Source organism: Pan paniscus, chromosome 21 (assembly GCF_029289425.2).
Source record: "Pan paniscus chromosome 21, NHGRI_mPanPan1-v2.0_pri, whole genome shotgun sequence".
In the NCBI taxonomy this organism is placed as follows: Eukaryota; Metazoa; Chordata; class Mammalia; order Primates; family Hominidae; genus Pan; species Pan paniscus.
In genome coordinates this window covers 13,260,357-13,276,629 of record NC_073270.2, presented here as the reverse complement: position 1 = coordinate 13,276,629, position 16,273 = coordinate 13,260,357, and the positions used below count along the sequence as shown (strand labels likewise).

The following is a 16,273-nucleotide window of genomic DNA, read 5'->3' as shown; positions in this document are numbered from 1 at the left end:
ACCTGGGCAGCTTAGTTAGCCACATGAACCTGACTCGAAGTCTCTCACAATGTTGCAGTCAAGCCACCGGTGGCTCTATAGCCCCATCTGAGGGCTGCAGTCCTTCACCACACGTGCACTCCACAGGGCTGCCTCATGACATGACAGCTGGCTTCCTTGGAAGGTAAGTGACAAAACAGTGAGAACGGGAGCACCCAAGACAGAAGTCATGATCTTTTATGACCTAACATTAGAAGTAACATCCCATCCCTTGCTTGGTATTCTGTTTGTTAGATATGTCAGTAAGTCCAGCCCACACGTGAGAGTTGGAGATTACACAAGGGTGTGGATACCAGGCAGGCAGTGGATATCACTGGGGTTCATCTTAGGGGCTTCCCACGGAGAAAGTCAGTTGAACCCTTAGGATTCTCAAATGTGTCGCATTCTGCCTCCAAGGTTCTTAAGTTTGCTCCATAGTCATTTTATTTTTCCCCATTTCATTCCACTCAGTGTTTGCCCTGAATCTTTTCTGTTCATGTGATTCTTCACCAGCTTTTCAGAGGACAAAGCTCATGAATTTCTACTTCATGACCAAAGATAAGTCATCTATTTTCCCCTCTAGTTTCTTCCTTTACTTCAGAATTTAATCTATGTATATATCCAAATCCTCCTTTCTATTTTGTCTCATCAAAAAGGAATGAGAGTACAAAGGAAATGTAATTTTGCTGAATACTATCTATTGGCCAAGCTCTGTTTTGAAATATGTATTATTCAAATATATAATATATAATATGCATATTATATATAATATACAAAATATTTCAAAATATATAACATATTATATATTGTGTATATTATATAATGTGCATATTTTATATGTACATATTATATAACATACATATATCTACAAATATTACATATTACATATAATATACATATTAGATAATATACAAAATATGTTATATATTGAAATATTTTATATATTATGTATAATATGTATTTGAATAATATATTTCAAAATATATATGTATATTCAAATATATAGTATATAATATACAAATATGTATTTGAATAATATATATTTCAAAATATATAATATATATACTATATAAAAATTTATATATAATATACACACACAATAACATATACATATATGCATATATAATACATATGTATATGCAGTACAATATGTTCCATGATGTAAATATTCCTACTGTATCCAATATATAATATACATATTATATAAAATATAGTATTTCACATATAATATGTATATTATATATTGTATATAAATTAATTATTTAATAGGTTCTAGGGAATGTGGTAAACTTGACAGTTTATTGTCTCATTTAATCTGTACAGCATTTTTTACTTGGCGTATCTGAGATTTACATAAGCAAAGTAACTGGCTTGAGGTGAGACAGCTGGTGAAGGATTGCAGCAAAGCCGTAATCCAGGCCAGCATTTCTATTCATCACTGTTTCCTTGTCTCTAAACTGGTTCACATCCTTAGTGTTGGTCCTATCTTATCCTGCCTTGTTTAGAAGCCTGCACCCTTCATTGCTTCTATTTTTTCATTTCTGGTCTTACTAACTACAAACTTACTTTCAGCTAATAAGTGTGAGCCTCCCTTATCCTTAAAAAAAAAAAAAAGACAGAGGGAAGAAAATAAAAAAATAAAGCCTTGTGCCTTCAACTCTCACCTTACTGTATCTTTGCTCCATTTCTCCTCCTCCAAATGTCTCAATATAGAGACTGTACCCCATGACTCCACAGTCTTGTCTTTCCCTCTCTCTCCAACGTCTGGGTTCCATGCCTCCCCAACCCTCGCTAAGGTGCACAATGAACAGAGCCTTGGCTCAATTCTTCTCCTTCACTGCTCAGGTAAATTTACCCTCCTCAACACCTTTTTCTTAAAACACTTAATTTTTGTGGTTGCTGTATTATACATTCCAGCTTATTTTTTTGTGTTTCTCACCAGTCCTTCTTGATTTTATTCATTTACATTTTCTCTCACTTCTAAAATAAGATCTTTGTATTAGTTTCCTAGAACTGCCATAACCAAGTACCACAAACAAGGTGGCTGAAAACAACGGACATTTGTCTCTCCCGGTTGCGGAGGCCAGAAGTCTGAAATCACGGTGTCAGCAGAACCACGCTCCATCTGAGACTCTGTGGAGAATCCCTCCTTGCCTCTTCCTGGCTTCCGCTGGTAGGCTCGATCCTCCGTGTTCCTTAACTGTTAGCTGCATTGCTTCCATCTCTGCCTCTGTTGCTACTTGATATTATCTTTTCGTGGGTCTGTGCTATGTCCACATTTCCTCTTCTTATAATGACACCAGTTCCATTGGATAAAGGGCCCATTCCACTCCAGAATGACCACATCTTAACTAATTACATCTTCAATGATCTTATTTCCAAATGAGATTGTATTCTGAGGTACTGGAGGTTAGGACTTTGACATATTTTGAGGGAAACACAATTCAACTCACAATAGTCTTGTCTGAGATTCTGTGCTATATTTTCTACTCTATTTCCTGAATCACATCTGTATCCACTGCCTCTAGGTAATGGTGCACAAATTATGTCATTTTCTCAAAATTTTGTACTTTGCACCAATGTTCTCTTGAACTAAAACAAGCGGTTTCAAATGCCTAAAACACCTCCCCACTTGGATGTCTCATGAGCATAGTAATGTAAATATTCCAGAGGGCCAGTGGCCAATGTGAGATGGCATACACCCATAAATGTCCAAACCACCATCCTTATTTACCAGGACTCCTGCAGCAGCCTCCAATCTAATATCCACTTTCACTCTGCCTCTGCTACCATTTCTCATGGTGTCCAATATGGAAACCACAGCCTTTTATTCCACAAAACCCCATGGCTTCCCATTGACTTGGGGTATGGGGGTGGGGATCAAGCTCCTTCAAAACTGTAAATATTCCACAACTGTTATACCATGAACATCAACCCAGGCAAAAAGAGTTCTGCAATTTCCTGGCCCTCCAAATCTTTTGTCTCCATGGACATGTGAGTCCAACCTGAAATTCTCTCCACTGACTGCAACCCAAACCTTTCTCTCACCAAATCTGCCCTTTCTCTCAAGCGCTCATCTCTAAAAACAAAACCACCATTATCTCAGCCATTGATGAGGAACAGCAGCCTCATCTGTACATCTTCCTTTCTTTTGGCCTAATACATTCATTTGGTGGCCAGAACACAATGACTCAAGTCCTGCTCTGTTTTTTTCCCCTTCTCTTTTCTTTCTGGCTCTATAGACACACTCCTAGCTCAGGCCCACATTTTCTCCCAACCAAGGCATTGCAGTTGCTTCTAAATCACCCTTCCTGCTTTCAGCTTCTCTCATTCCCCAACCCACTGTACATAGTGAATGCATTACAATATTTTTAAGTTATTTATTTTTTTTATTGAGATAGGGTCTCAAAATATTGCCCAGGCTGGTCTCAAACTCCTGCCTCGAGCAATTCTCTCACCTCTGCTTCCCAAGTTGCTGGGATTACAGGAGTGAGTCATTGTGTCTGGCTCCATAAAAATGTTTCTAAAGTGGAGTTTTGATCATTATCCCAAACCTTCTTCAAAACCCTTGGGGCTTCCACAGGGTTCATTGTAAAAGCCTGTGGTTCTTGAATGTTCACCAAGCCCTCAACAGCAGACAATGATAGTGCCTTTCCAACAGGTCTTGGCCTCCCCACTGTGGGCATGGTGGGGAGTGCCAGAGTCAACACCCACAGGAAGAGCTCTAAACAATGAGGGGCAGGAGTTTGTGGATACAAGCCTAAATTTCCTACCTTCTCAGTAGGACAATTCTCAGAGGATCCCCAGCATTTTAAGTCCACAGTGGTAACCAGTGCCATGTATGCAGTACTGAAGCCTGAGGCAAAAGGAAATATGTATGCTTCTGTGTACTTGTTTTTATGTATTTTTAAATGGCTAATGGTTTTAATAAAAATATTATTAGTGTTTGCTTCCATGGAAACCAATAAAGTAAAAGTATAGCTAAATGTTTTTGATATAAATACAATGTTTAAATTTAAAATAATGATGTGAGTTTTAATACTTCTACTTTTAAATTTTACAATTTCTTTTTCAGGTCCTTAAATGTTCTGGAAAAAAATTCCCCATTTTAAAAATACAAAGAAAGGTATTTTTGCATATTGCTGTCTTTTTCCTCAGGCTCCTATATGGCCCAATGCAGTATTGTTAGATCCTGTCCTTATTTAAAATTTTAATAATGTGTGTATCATGGATTTTTGTGTTAATTTTGATGGTTTAAAATATTATATTACAATATTGTCTGTATTGACTACTGAGTGTTTGAAACTCCCATAAATTCAGCAACCTGGGTGAGCTTCCCTCTCCTCACACTTGTCCTAGCCCTAGGAGTCATCTGCTAACTCAGGTTTCTTTGGTTGCTTTTCCTCCCTTCCCTGCCTCACTCCCCAGTTCCCTCACCCTACTTTCTAGGATTATTTCCCAAACAGACTACTTAAAATCTTTATCTTGAGATCTGCTCTTGAGAAAATCCAAATTAGCATATCATCTGTGGTGTAGCAACAACGAACTGTCCCAGAAACAGTTCCACCTTTGTCCCTCAAACCTAAGCTCAGCCAATTCAGCATGTTTCTATTCCTAACTTAACTGTGATAACATATGTGAAAGCTCTTTATCAAGAAGCACCGTAACATTATAAGTGTGACATCATAAGAAATATGTTTAGTCCTTGCCCCTTGTTTTGGCACAGAACTCTTAAAACCCTGGGAGTTTTCTGAATGATAGGAATGTTTATTATTATTCATAAGGAGCTCCTTTTGATCACACCTGAGTTTACAATAATGAGGTGACTTATGGCAGGTACTCTAGATAGTCTCAGGATGGGGCTGGCTACAAGAAAGACCAAGTGATTAGAAGACTAAAACTTTCATCCCCACCTGCCCACCTCTGGGAATGATGGGGGAGCTGGAGATTAAGTTCTATGAAAACTCTTAAACAATAAGATTTGATGAGCTTCTGGTTTCGTGTGCTGGGAAGGTGGTGCACCCCCACTCAACATGGACAGAAATTTCTGCATTGAGGGACCCTTCCCCACCCTATGTACCTTGTCATCTGCCAACCCTTTTTAATATCCTTTATAATAAACTGGCAAACATAGGCGTTGCCCTGAGTTCTGTGAGCTGTTGTAGCAAATTATAAAGCCTGAGGAGGGGGTTGTGGGAACCCACAACGTGTAGCCAAGTTAGAAGTGTGGGTAACCTAAGGATCCACTACTTATAATTGGTCAGAAGCAGGAGGGCAATCTTGTGGGACTGAGCCCTTAACATGTCGGATCTGTACTAACTCCAGGTAATTAGGGTCAGAATTAAATAAAAGTGTAGGAAACAGTTGGTATCTGCAAGAGAATTGCTTGGTGTGGAAAACCCACACATTTGGTGTCAGAAGTGTTGTGAGTAAAAAATAGATCTTAGGAATGAGCAATTGTTATTAGCTTCCTGTTTGTTCATGAAACTCGCTGTCCCTAGCATTTCTTTATTCTGTGTTCACAAGTTGAAAAATTACCCATGCCACCACTCTGATGAAGGCATTGTTTCACATCTCCTCTCTCAGATTTATCTTTTTTCCCTCTGTTCTCGTATCATAGTGGTAATTCTTATGATAGCCTCCATCCCATGTACCTTCTACTTAGGGCATTTTAATACCTCTTATCGCCCTCTGTTAGACTGCCAGTCTCAAAAATGTGGGCAGTGTCTGCTCAACTTTCTAAACAACCACAGAAGCCTACCTTGCAGTGGACACTTGCACATTAAATGTCTGGTAAGTCAAATTAAATGAAGAATTTAATAAATTCAGAACCAATGCATTCAGCAACAGAACCTTTACTTGGGTGAACAGAGCAGGTGGAGATGCACACAAATCCATTCAAAGCACAGCTATCAGGGAACACAATGTACCAGATAGCTGTGCTGCCTGGGCGGTAGGTTCAGGAACATGCTGGCCCAGGAATCTGGAGGTGGATTTGGCAAACAAGGCTTCACAGAAAGTTTTTGCCTCACCCACCAACACAAGGCTCTACCTTTGCTGTTACCAAACTCTTTGTGACCATGTTGCTTGACTCAATATGCATCAAATGAACAATATTCCTAACAGGTGTTCCCAATCAGGTCCAGAATTAGGGTATGAAAAAAATAGCCGGCATTTGCTCTGATTCTGATGATAGGGTTGATTTAAACCTTGGAAAGCTCTTTTCAAAACCACCTGGCAGAACATCGCAACACACCCACATACACCATTCAGTTGGTATTTAGAGGACTTCAATAAATCACCAGGTTCTCCAAACTGCTCTGTGGACAGCTGAATTTTTCTTGGCCATGATTAAACTGTTCATGCCATCTTCTCCCCTACTTTGTCAACAATTCAAGAGGTTCAAGTCTCAAACAAACATTTTATATTTCCTCTTCACAGCCTTTCTATGCTATTTAAGTTGTATCAAGTTGCTCACCACAGTATTATTTATAATAGCAAATTGGGAAGAAACCTAAGTCGCGGAAGAGTCATAGGTTAAGCAAATTACCTGTATTCAATTTTCACAGGATCGCTTATAGGAAAAATTTTACTGATAGTAATATACTACTAATAACATTACTAATAGTAATAATTTGGATTATGTAAATATGGATGATTATTTTGTCTCTTCCATTTATAATTCATTTTAATGTATTATAAATGTGTAATCCTTTAATAATTATAAAATATAAATATATAATTATAAAAATAGTACACTTTACACACTTAAAAAAATTAATTGTGTAGACATCCTAGATTGGGGAATAAATCATAGAAGATGGACATTTGGGAGATGGAAGTTCTAGTCCCATTCTTTGCCTTGATGAAAAGACACTTAAAAATTCTGAATGTGTGTGTTGGTTGTGAGATACCCAGTTGTAGTATTTGTAAATTGTTAACAACTGACTACAATAAGGATCCTGATTTGTAACATTTGCTAGTTCCAAGATGTAAATATACCCGTTGTAATCAATTCCAAGCCACAGATACGAAGTCACTGAATATGGGGTTAAGTAGAGGCGCATGATTGACCTTGCAGGGCTATAGGAGCTGAGTCAGCCCCAACATACCACTGACCTCATTTTCTCACTGAGCACCTCTGTGAGCCAATGGCTAACCATCTAAAAATGGCTCTTACAAAACAATTATCCATGGTCAGTTTGAAACTCCTCTCCCAAGAGCACAGCTTTCTAACAAGACAAACTCACTCACCAAGATACCAGCTAGAAAGAGCACACTCACATTACCTTGGCCCATCTGTCTACGCTCCTGGAGCCCTCTTCTGTATCCTGGACCACAAGACTTGTATTCAGTTCTGAGGCCCTAATATCAAACAGGAAACTACATACTGGACTTTTATCAAGGGAATAGCCCAGTTATGAAAAATGTTAAATGTGAAAAACAACATATGTGAAGAAGAGCAGTAAGCATATTTTGAAATTTTTAAATAAACATTAGAACACTAAAACATCATTGAAAAACTGATCAAAGAACTTCAGGGCTGGTAGGACCTTAGTGAATACCGAAACCAATATTTTGAAGTAAAAAACATTGAGTCCCAGAGAACCCTGACTGGTTCAAAGTCAGGTTTCAATTCAATGTATTCTGATGCCAAATTCACTGCTTTTATTATTAATATGGTACCATATAGAAATTCATGTTAGCTTAAATTTTAGTAGGATTATTATAATACAATACTTACGACAAAAACCCTAAGAATGTTTTCTATTTTATCCTGTGAGGAAGAAGTAAAGTTGTTTTTTTAAGTATCTTCAAAAGATTCATATTCTATGAAGAAACTTTTTTGACACTTAACAGGAGGCATTGACGTTCACTGTAAATAAAATTCTCTCCTCTACTTTTCTGTTTTCTTATGTGAAATAGAAGCACGGCTGCCCTGTTCACCTCTTTCTATTTCATCAAAGTGAGAGTAGCCAAAGCATACACTGCAAGGAAGCCACATCTTTGACTTTGCTGCTGGTTTAGTCTTTGGGGAATGAAACCTGAAAATGACTTCCTCAGAAGGAGAGCTGGGCAGCTTGTTCTGGCTGTTACTGCCAGAAAGATGCATCCTGTCACAAGTGACTACGTTTCTGAGTGAAAACCTGAATGCTCTGAAACCTCATAAAAACTAACCAGTTAAACATAAAATAGCAGAAAGCCAAATTTATATTCATACTTATATTCTAACCATCATGTTTATTAATGTTATAAGCATGTCTTGGGGTGTACAAACCAACCCACACACATCAAACTACGAAGGCTTTTTGATTTGTCTACATTAATTCTGGTTAGGATTTCAATGGAGAGTTTCTCATCAGTAGCATGCAAATATACATTAATAGTCTGTGTAACTAGCTGAAATGTAGATTCGGTCTTAGGATGAAAATTAGTAATTTATGCTACAATACAAATAGTTTAAAAGAAAATTACTAGGTTGACAATTTAAAAAATTATTAGTAACAAAACCAATTGTTTATGTACCATACATTTAAGAAAAACTTAAAAAGCATAATTCTCTGGCTGATAGACAAAATGAGAAACCTTCATTACAGGTTTCTTCTGGGTAATTTTAAAGTGAGATTAGGAGGTATCCAATAAGCAAAGAACAATAATTTGGAAAAATAACCAGGAGGCCCATTTCTCCAACAGATCTTACTTCCGTGGTTGACATTTTTTCCTGCAGTGGGTGTGAAATTGTAAAGAATCCACTTAGGTACCATTCCACATTCACATGCTAATTTATAAAATTTGGACTTCAGTATCTTTCCTAATAGAGCTCTTCAGAATAGTTTAAGAGTGTTATTTATTTACTTACTTAGTTATCTGCTTACTTCTAGATCTGGAAGGTAGCATGAGAAGAATTATCCACTGAGGACACTACTCAGAGTGTGGTCCTCTGACTCGCAGCATCTGAATCACCTAAAAGATGTTACAAGTGCAGGATCTCAGACTTCACCCACAGACCTACTTTAGAGTTTACATTTTAAACACATCCCAGAAAATTCAAATGCACATTGAAGTTCAAACAGCACTGGTCTAGGTCCATTTTACACATTAAGCCATTGAGAAATTGTTCCAAATACTCATAGCTGGTTAACTGATGATCAAAACTCAAGCCCAGATTTCTTGAATTCCAGAACTCTATCTTCTTCCTGCTTTGCTTTCTTCCCTTTGGCACCTTCTTAGTTAATATAAGTAACTCCTTCCATACAACCACTTAAAATTAATCCAATCACTATCAATGTCCATCATTAATGCCAATGCCAGCTTTGGCTGGATCTGTCTCCCTCAATGACTTAAATTTTGTCAACTTTTTTTTGTTAATATGGTCCCAAATTAGACATTGACACAGTGGCTGGCAAAGTTAAAATAAGTGTATTTGTATCCTTTGGCAAAGGCAAATCTACTCAGGAAGACTGAAAAAGGGTCTTTGGAGTATTTTTCAGTTCACCAGCAAATTAGAGAAGCTGTCCCTGCCCCTCCTCCGCTTCCATTCCAATCAGGAAGAAGCAAAAATGGGCCTTAAAATGCCTGCATTTTCCTAGAACCAATAAAGTAAATAGAACCTCATTTCAAAAGGGTGGCTAAGTATAAACCAACTGAGGGAGAAATCTTCAACTGATAACTTTGTGTCAAGAGGAGATTCACAGCCGGTGAGAGTGATTTGAAAGCAGATCATAGGAAAAATCATGTCTTCTATCACTTTAAGAGGAATGAATTGAAGAATAGTTTACTTTTTCCAGTCTCTTAAATCATATCAATGAAAAAGGACAGCCATTATACAGCAGGAAAGAAAGGAGGAGGGGGCACCACCAAAATTTTGTCATTGCAGAGGCAACAATTCACTCAGTGTTTCAGTTGAAAGTTTGCAACCAAACACAAGAGATTTGCAATGGATTGCAATCATAAAGAATTCTTCAGGGCCGGGCACGGTGGCTCACGCCTGTAATCCCAGCACTTTGGGAGGCCGAGGCGGGCTGATCACGAGGTCAGGAGATTGAGACCATTCTGGCTAACACGGTGAAACCCCCTCTCTACTAAAAATATAAAAAATTGGCCGGGCGTGGCGGCGGGCGCCTGTAGTTCCAGCTACTCAAGAGGCTGAGGCAGGAGAATGGCGTGAACCCGGGAGGCGCAGCTTGCAGTGAGCCGAGATGAGGCCACTGCACTCCAGCCTGGGCAACAGAACGAGACTCCGTCTCCAAAAAACAAATAATAATAATTCTTCAGATTCCCATGTCCTACCACGATTCTTTTATGTTAAAGTCGAAAGGGATCCTGAGACATCATTGCCATTTGACACATGTGAAAATGAGGCTCAGAGGAGTTGCACAACTTTCTCAAGGTCACATAGTAAGGTACAAAACCAGGACAAGGATCCTGTGTTTCTGACTCTCCATCCAGTGCTCTGACTCTCCATCCAGCGCTTTGACTTGGCAAAATACCTACATTTCCTGCCTAAAACGTTTGCTGGATTTCCAGACAGGAATCTAGCTTAGTTTTTGTTTTGTTTTGTTGGGATTTTTTGTTGTTATTGTTTAATACATTCCTATAAGAGACTTTAATAAAAACAGAAAAAAATTCAAGATCTTGGGGAAATAACAAAAATATGTGGGTTCATTTCCCAGGAATCTATTATCTGGAACTTAAAATGTTGACATCTTCTTATGGTGATAATATTTAGACTTAGAGATCTGGGTCAAGTATGGGGAAGGTCAAGAGAAATCTGTTTGCATCCGTTGGCAAAAAATAGTGCATTTAGGAAGACCAGACAGGGGTCCTTGAAGTCTTTGGGGCTTAATTAATATCTCAGTAGTATGTGTGGCTTTTTGGTACTGCTCCTACTTCTGTTTTCTAACTTTAGGGAATGAGAATTTGGCCTCAAAGCTACAGACAGCTGTGAAATTCAATGCTCTATTGGAGCATTTTAAACAGCACATTTGGCCCTTTGGAGGTAACTAAATGGGTTTCACTTCTACAGATTTATAGAACTTGCTCTTTTGCCCAAATTTCTACCTCTTCCGGCTGACTCACTCCCAGCTCTTTCAAATTGAGCCCTTCATTACTCACAGTCTGTATAATATGTAAGATAAGCTGGGATCAAATTCATGCAAGCCTGGCAAAGATTATTTCCTTTCAGATGCTAGAATTTTACCCATCTCTTTTTCTACCATAGTGACATACTGGAAAGTACAAATTGCAGATCGTGTAGTCTTGCAATGCAGGAATGAAGGTATGGTCTACAAATGGTTTTCAACCTTGGCTGCCCATTACAGTGATCTTGGGAGCTTCAAATAATCCCCATGTCAGGCTGCTTCCCACTCCAATTTCATCAGAATCAGCCGAGTGAGACCCAGGCATTGGCATTCTTTAAGCAACTGCTCATGTGGGTCCAATGTTTAGTTAAGTCTGCGAACCAGTGGTTTTAAACAGCTCTTCTCAAACTTTAGTGAGAAGTGGTTATCACCTGGATGCTTTTTAAAACAGACCACCGGGCCCAACCAGTGGTCAGCAGATGAGTGCCTCAGTGCTCCTCAAACTGTGGCTCACAACCAGCACAATGGCATCGCCCGAGAGCTTGTTAAAATGCAAATTCCCAGATTTTGCTCAAGACCAAATCACTGGAAGTGGAGCTCTTGAATCTTCAGGATTACTAGCTCTCCAAGCGATGATGGTGTACACTAAAGTTTAAATACCACTGGTCTAAAGAAGCTAGTAAGAGCTGTATAACCATGATAACAACTGAAAATAATATTGACAATGCCAATACTTCAGCCACCCATAAATTGCTCATTCTATTGTTTGATATCACATGCCCCTGATAACTGCAGAAGGCCTGGGTTAAATCCACTCACCCTATCTCGTTCATCTGAGTGAACCCTGCCAATCCTCTCAGTCAGTACTCATCAATGCTGAGGTTTCCTCAGAAGATGAGGCCCCTCCTTGCTAGGCTACATCTCCAAAAAAAAATTAATAGCAATATATCTGTCAAGGGCCCAGATTCTCACTTTTGATCAAGGCTAAAAGAGGGCAATTTAATTTGAAAGAAAAGTCCAGGGCATATCATTGGGGAAAAGTGTCCAGGATAAAAATATATGTGGGAGGCCCAGCATATTGCTCTGGCTTCAATCAGGAATGATGTTCTCACTCAAGCCTCTAGCCTGCTTCATGGGGTCCAAGCAGGCTCTGGACATAAAGCATAAAGGAGAAAGAGCTTCTACCTGGACGCAAACTTCAATCCCATTTTTCAGCCCCTCTTTCTCCAATACAATTCCCTGGATAAAACATCTGGTCTCCCTCTCTTAACTACTGTCATCTGCCAGGTCCCCTGAGGTAACTGAGCCCCAGCATTTATTTTATTTTTTCTGTAGCCATTGTCTCTGTGGGGTAAAAACTTTTCTAGAGCTGAAACAGTGCATCAAAGTCACTAACAATTTCAGGGTTAACTTTCAGTATTTTCTCTTTTTTTAATGGAGTCTTGTTCTTATCACCCAGACTGGAGTGCAGTGGCGCTGTCTTGGCTTACTGCAGCCTCCACCTCCCAGATTCAAGCAATTCTCCTGCCTCAGCCTCCAGGCACCTGCCACCATGCCCAGCTAATTTTTGTATTTTTAGTAAAGATGGCATTTCACCATGTTGGTCAGGCTGGTCTCAAACTCCTGACATCAAGTGATCCACCTGCCTCACCCTCCCAAAGTGCTGGAATTACAGGCATGAGTCACCATGCCCAACCACTTTCAGTATTATCTTTAGCTGTGAGCAGTATTATAAGCTCCTTTGAGCTAGTTTTTTTGTTTTTGTTTTTGTTTTTTTTTTGAGACACAGTCTCTCTCTGTCGCCCAGGCCGGAGTGCAATACCACGATCTCGGCTCACTGCAACCTCCATCTCCTGGGTTCAAGTGATTCTCCTGCCTCAGCCTCCCGAGTAGCTGGGATTACAGGCACCCACCACCACGCCCAGCTAATTTTTGTAATTTCAGTAGAGATGGGTTTTCACCATGTTGGTCAGGCTGGTCTTGAACTCCTGACTCAAGTGTTCCACCTGCCCCGACCTTCCAAAGTGTTGAGATTACAGGCGTGAGCCATTGCACCCAGACAGAACTAGCTTTTTTTAACCAGTGGAACTCCAAAACTGTGAGGAAGTTTAGCCACCCCAACATCTATTGCTTTGGTATGCTGATTATTTCAACATACCAATGGGCATTTGAGGAACAGCAACATATCAAGTGCATTTGGGGAACAGCAAATGCAAAAGAAGGGCTTTACTGAACTTCCTTTATCTGCCTAAGGAAGACATTCTTCAAAAGAGACTCAATTGTCATGAATCCCTTCCCCTGTAATCTTATCAACCAGGGAAGATGAACTGAAATTACAAGACAGGAGACTGGAGGTTGACTCATGCCCAGACAGACTATTAACAATTATCTGAGGGCTGCTCCCAGACAACTTTTTTTTTTGACTCCTGATTTTATTATTTGATTTCTGTTTTTCATTTAAAGTAGTCTTCTGTGGTTGGGAAGCCTCACCTCCCAAGACCAGAGTCAGTTGGAGCTGGTTGTTGTTGGAAGGAAGTGGGTTGGGGAACTGGGATGGGGAAGAAAGGGAGACCCCTGCTCTGCTGCAGGTCCTAGGTGGAGAAGAAGAACTGTACTTCACAAAGTCTGGGGTATGGTGGGAAGGGGATGGAGCAGCAGTAGCAAGCTGGGGAGATGGGACCCACCTCAGTCCCAAGCTTCACTTTCTTCTAATGTTTCCCCACTGGTGGCATTCTCCGCAGTCTTGGAGGCCTTTTTTTTTCTTTTATTTTATTTTTCTGTGTTTCTCGACTTGCAGAACTCTGGAGGAGGGCCTTTAGCTCTGCATCCTGGACCTCCATCTCAGACCTGTAGAGGTCAGGCTCGAAGGGACCACTGGTTTTCTGCATGGGGCCATTGGGCATGAGCAGAATTGTAAATTTAAACTGGGCAACAAATTCGCCCTCCTTCTCATAGAGAACATTAAACGGTTGCAGCAGTCTATGCTTGGTGCACTCCACCACATCCATCGGAGCCTTCTTCTCATCTTCAAATGCTCTTAAAGTAAATGGCATGGCATCAAAATGCCTTTCCACTTCACTGAAGAAGGCACGTGAAGTTTTCCTCTTCAGTCCATACTGTTTAGAGGAGTCTCGTTTCTAAATAGTGGTTCTCTGTCCTGCATCCTTGGCCTTGCCCTCTCCTGAGCTGACGAGAACATCCACAGCATATACGTCATGTACCTCAAATTCAGCTTTTTCATGGTCCTTCTTCTGCTGGTCTGTAGGATTCTGGATAATGTTTTTTTCACCATCGATGACATGCTGCTTCAACTGGTGTGACAGCATACCTTCTATTGGCATGCAGTTAAATGAGTGGGCAACTTTGCTCCAGGCTTCTCTCACTTGTGTGTTCTGATTTCCAGGTTTGACCAGGCATAGGGCAGCTTCAACACAAAGTTGAGCTGCCTTAATAACATCTTTCCTCCCTGTTACTTGGGTCCCCTGAGCTACATCAACCACAAAAGTATGAGCTACATTAGCAATGAAGCCATCCACATGGACCCCAAGGTCAATTTTTACCAAGTCACCTTCCTTGAGAATATAATCCTGGCCTCTCTTCAAAGGGGAGAAGTGACATACAGAGTTATTTACTGAAATGCTGGTGGGAAAAGCAATACCTTTCTTCATTTCCTTTTCTTTCTTGAAGATTTTCCCTGTTTCTTCCATAATCATGGCATCTCCTTTCTCACACAGGCTCAGTACCGACACACCTGAGCTAGATGCTTCCACCAAGGACCGAAGTACCCGGTTGGCGATGTGGTCCCCCCCACACATCTCATACTTGGTCACGACCAGGTCCTTGGCGATAGTTTGCTCCTGCTGCTGGTCCTTGCCCAACATCTTCCTACTACCACCACTGCAGCCTCATTTCCCCTGAGCCGCCTCCCCTCCCAAACAACTTTTATTACCTCAGAAATTGTATCTGTTTAACAAGACCACCTCTACTCATCATATATTTTTTCTTGTCATCCTCTCTTAACTTGTGTAGGTATCACCCTCAAGAAGCCCTAAGCCCTAATTTTTTTCTATAGCTCAGGAAACTATATAAGCTTCAATCATCTGACCAATCTTTGAGTCTCATATTTTTGGGGACTCCAGTGCCTGTATATGTAATTTTCTTTTTTCTCCTGTGAATCTGCCTTATGTCAATTTAATTTGTAGCCCAACCAAAGAACCTAGAAGGATAGGGGGAAGCCAGTTTTCACTTCTCTACAAAGGGCTCAGATGATCTGATCATTGATGCACAAATCATGACTTCCTGGCCTCAATCTCTGAGTTCTGTCACAAAAGCTTTGAACTTTTGAGCATAAGTCAGTTTTTTTCTTCCCTAATTAAAATGCCACCTCACTTCACTGTACAAGGTAAAAACAATCACTAATGTTTCAGACACTTGATTGACATCAAGGAAATACATTGGAAAATCAGACCAAATATTTTCACTTTGAAAATTTGAGTGGCAGGACCAGGAATCCGACTTCTTCAAAGAAAGAAAGAAAAATAATTCTTAGGTGAAGCTGACCTAAGTTAAAACTTCCCACAGAGAAACAGCAAGCTTCCTATGTGGGGTGTGGGCTGTGCATAATATTTTATTATTTCCCACGCATCTCAGCTTACAAACGTGCAAAAGGAGCAGAATGCCCAGAGTCAGGAAAGACACACAGATTAAATAAGTGTAAAAGAGCCTTAAACAATTGCCATTTTCCAGTTTGGGTTGCTCTTTTTTATGAGTTTTTATGCACCAGCTTTCCCCCTTAAAATTATATTTAATAAGAAATTAGGTTCACTTTGCACATTGAGATACCTCCTCCTTTAGGAAGGTGCTCTGTAACCAAGAAGCTGAATGCTAATGCAGGGGTTGCTATGGTAAGCAATCTTTTCTAGTGAGTGGGAAAATAAATAGTTGCATGAATTCCTAAATCAATAGGGGCGACCGAACGGCGTATTACCAGGTATTTTAGCCTCTAAATATAGTTATAGAGCTAAGAGATAATATTCTCTCTGTAAAATCCTAATATAATTATAGATTCTTCTGTAAATTTTGTGTTCACCTTTTGAAGGTGATTGTTGGTATTTTTTCAGAGTTTTTATATAACCCTCTACCATTTGTTGAAAAAAGAACCCATTATTTTAGTC

At 39.8% G+C, this 16,273-nt stretch overlaps 1 long non-coding RNA gene and 1 pseudogene across 1 annotated transcript in view; both read right to left on the bottom strand.

Moving 5' to 3' along the window:
• LOC103784790 (uncharacterized) overlaps positions 1–16,273 on the bottom strand; it is a 590,306-nt gene that overhangs the window by 369,885 nt on the left and 204,148 nt on the right. The window lies entirely within an intron of this gene.
• On the bottom strand, positions 13,511–15,583 carry LOC100985963 (proliferation-associated protein 2G4-like; annotated as a pseudogene).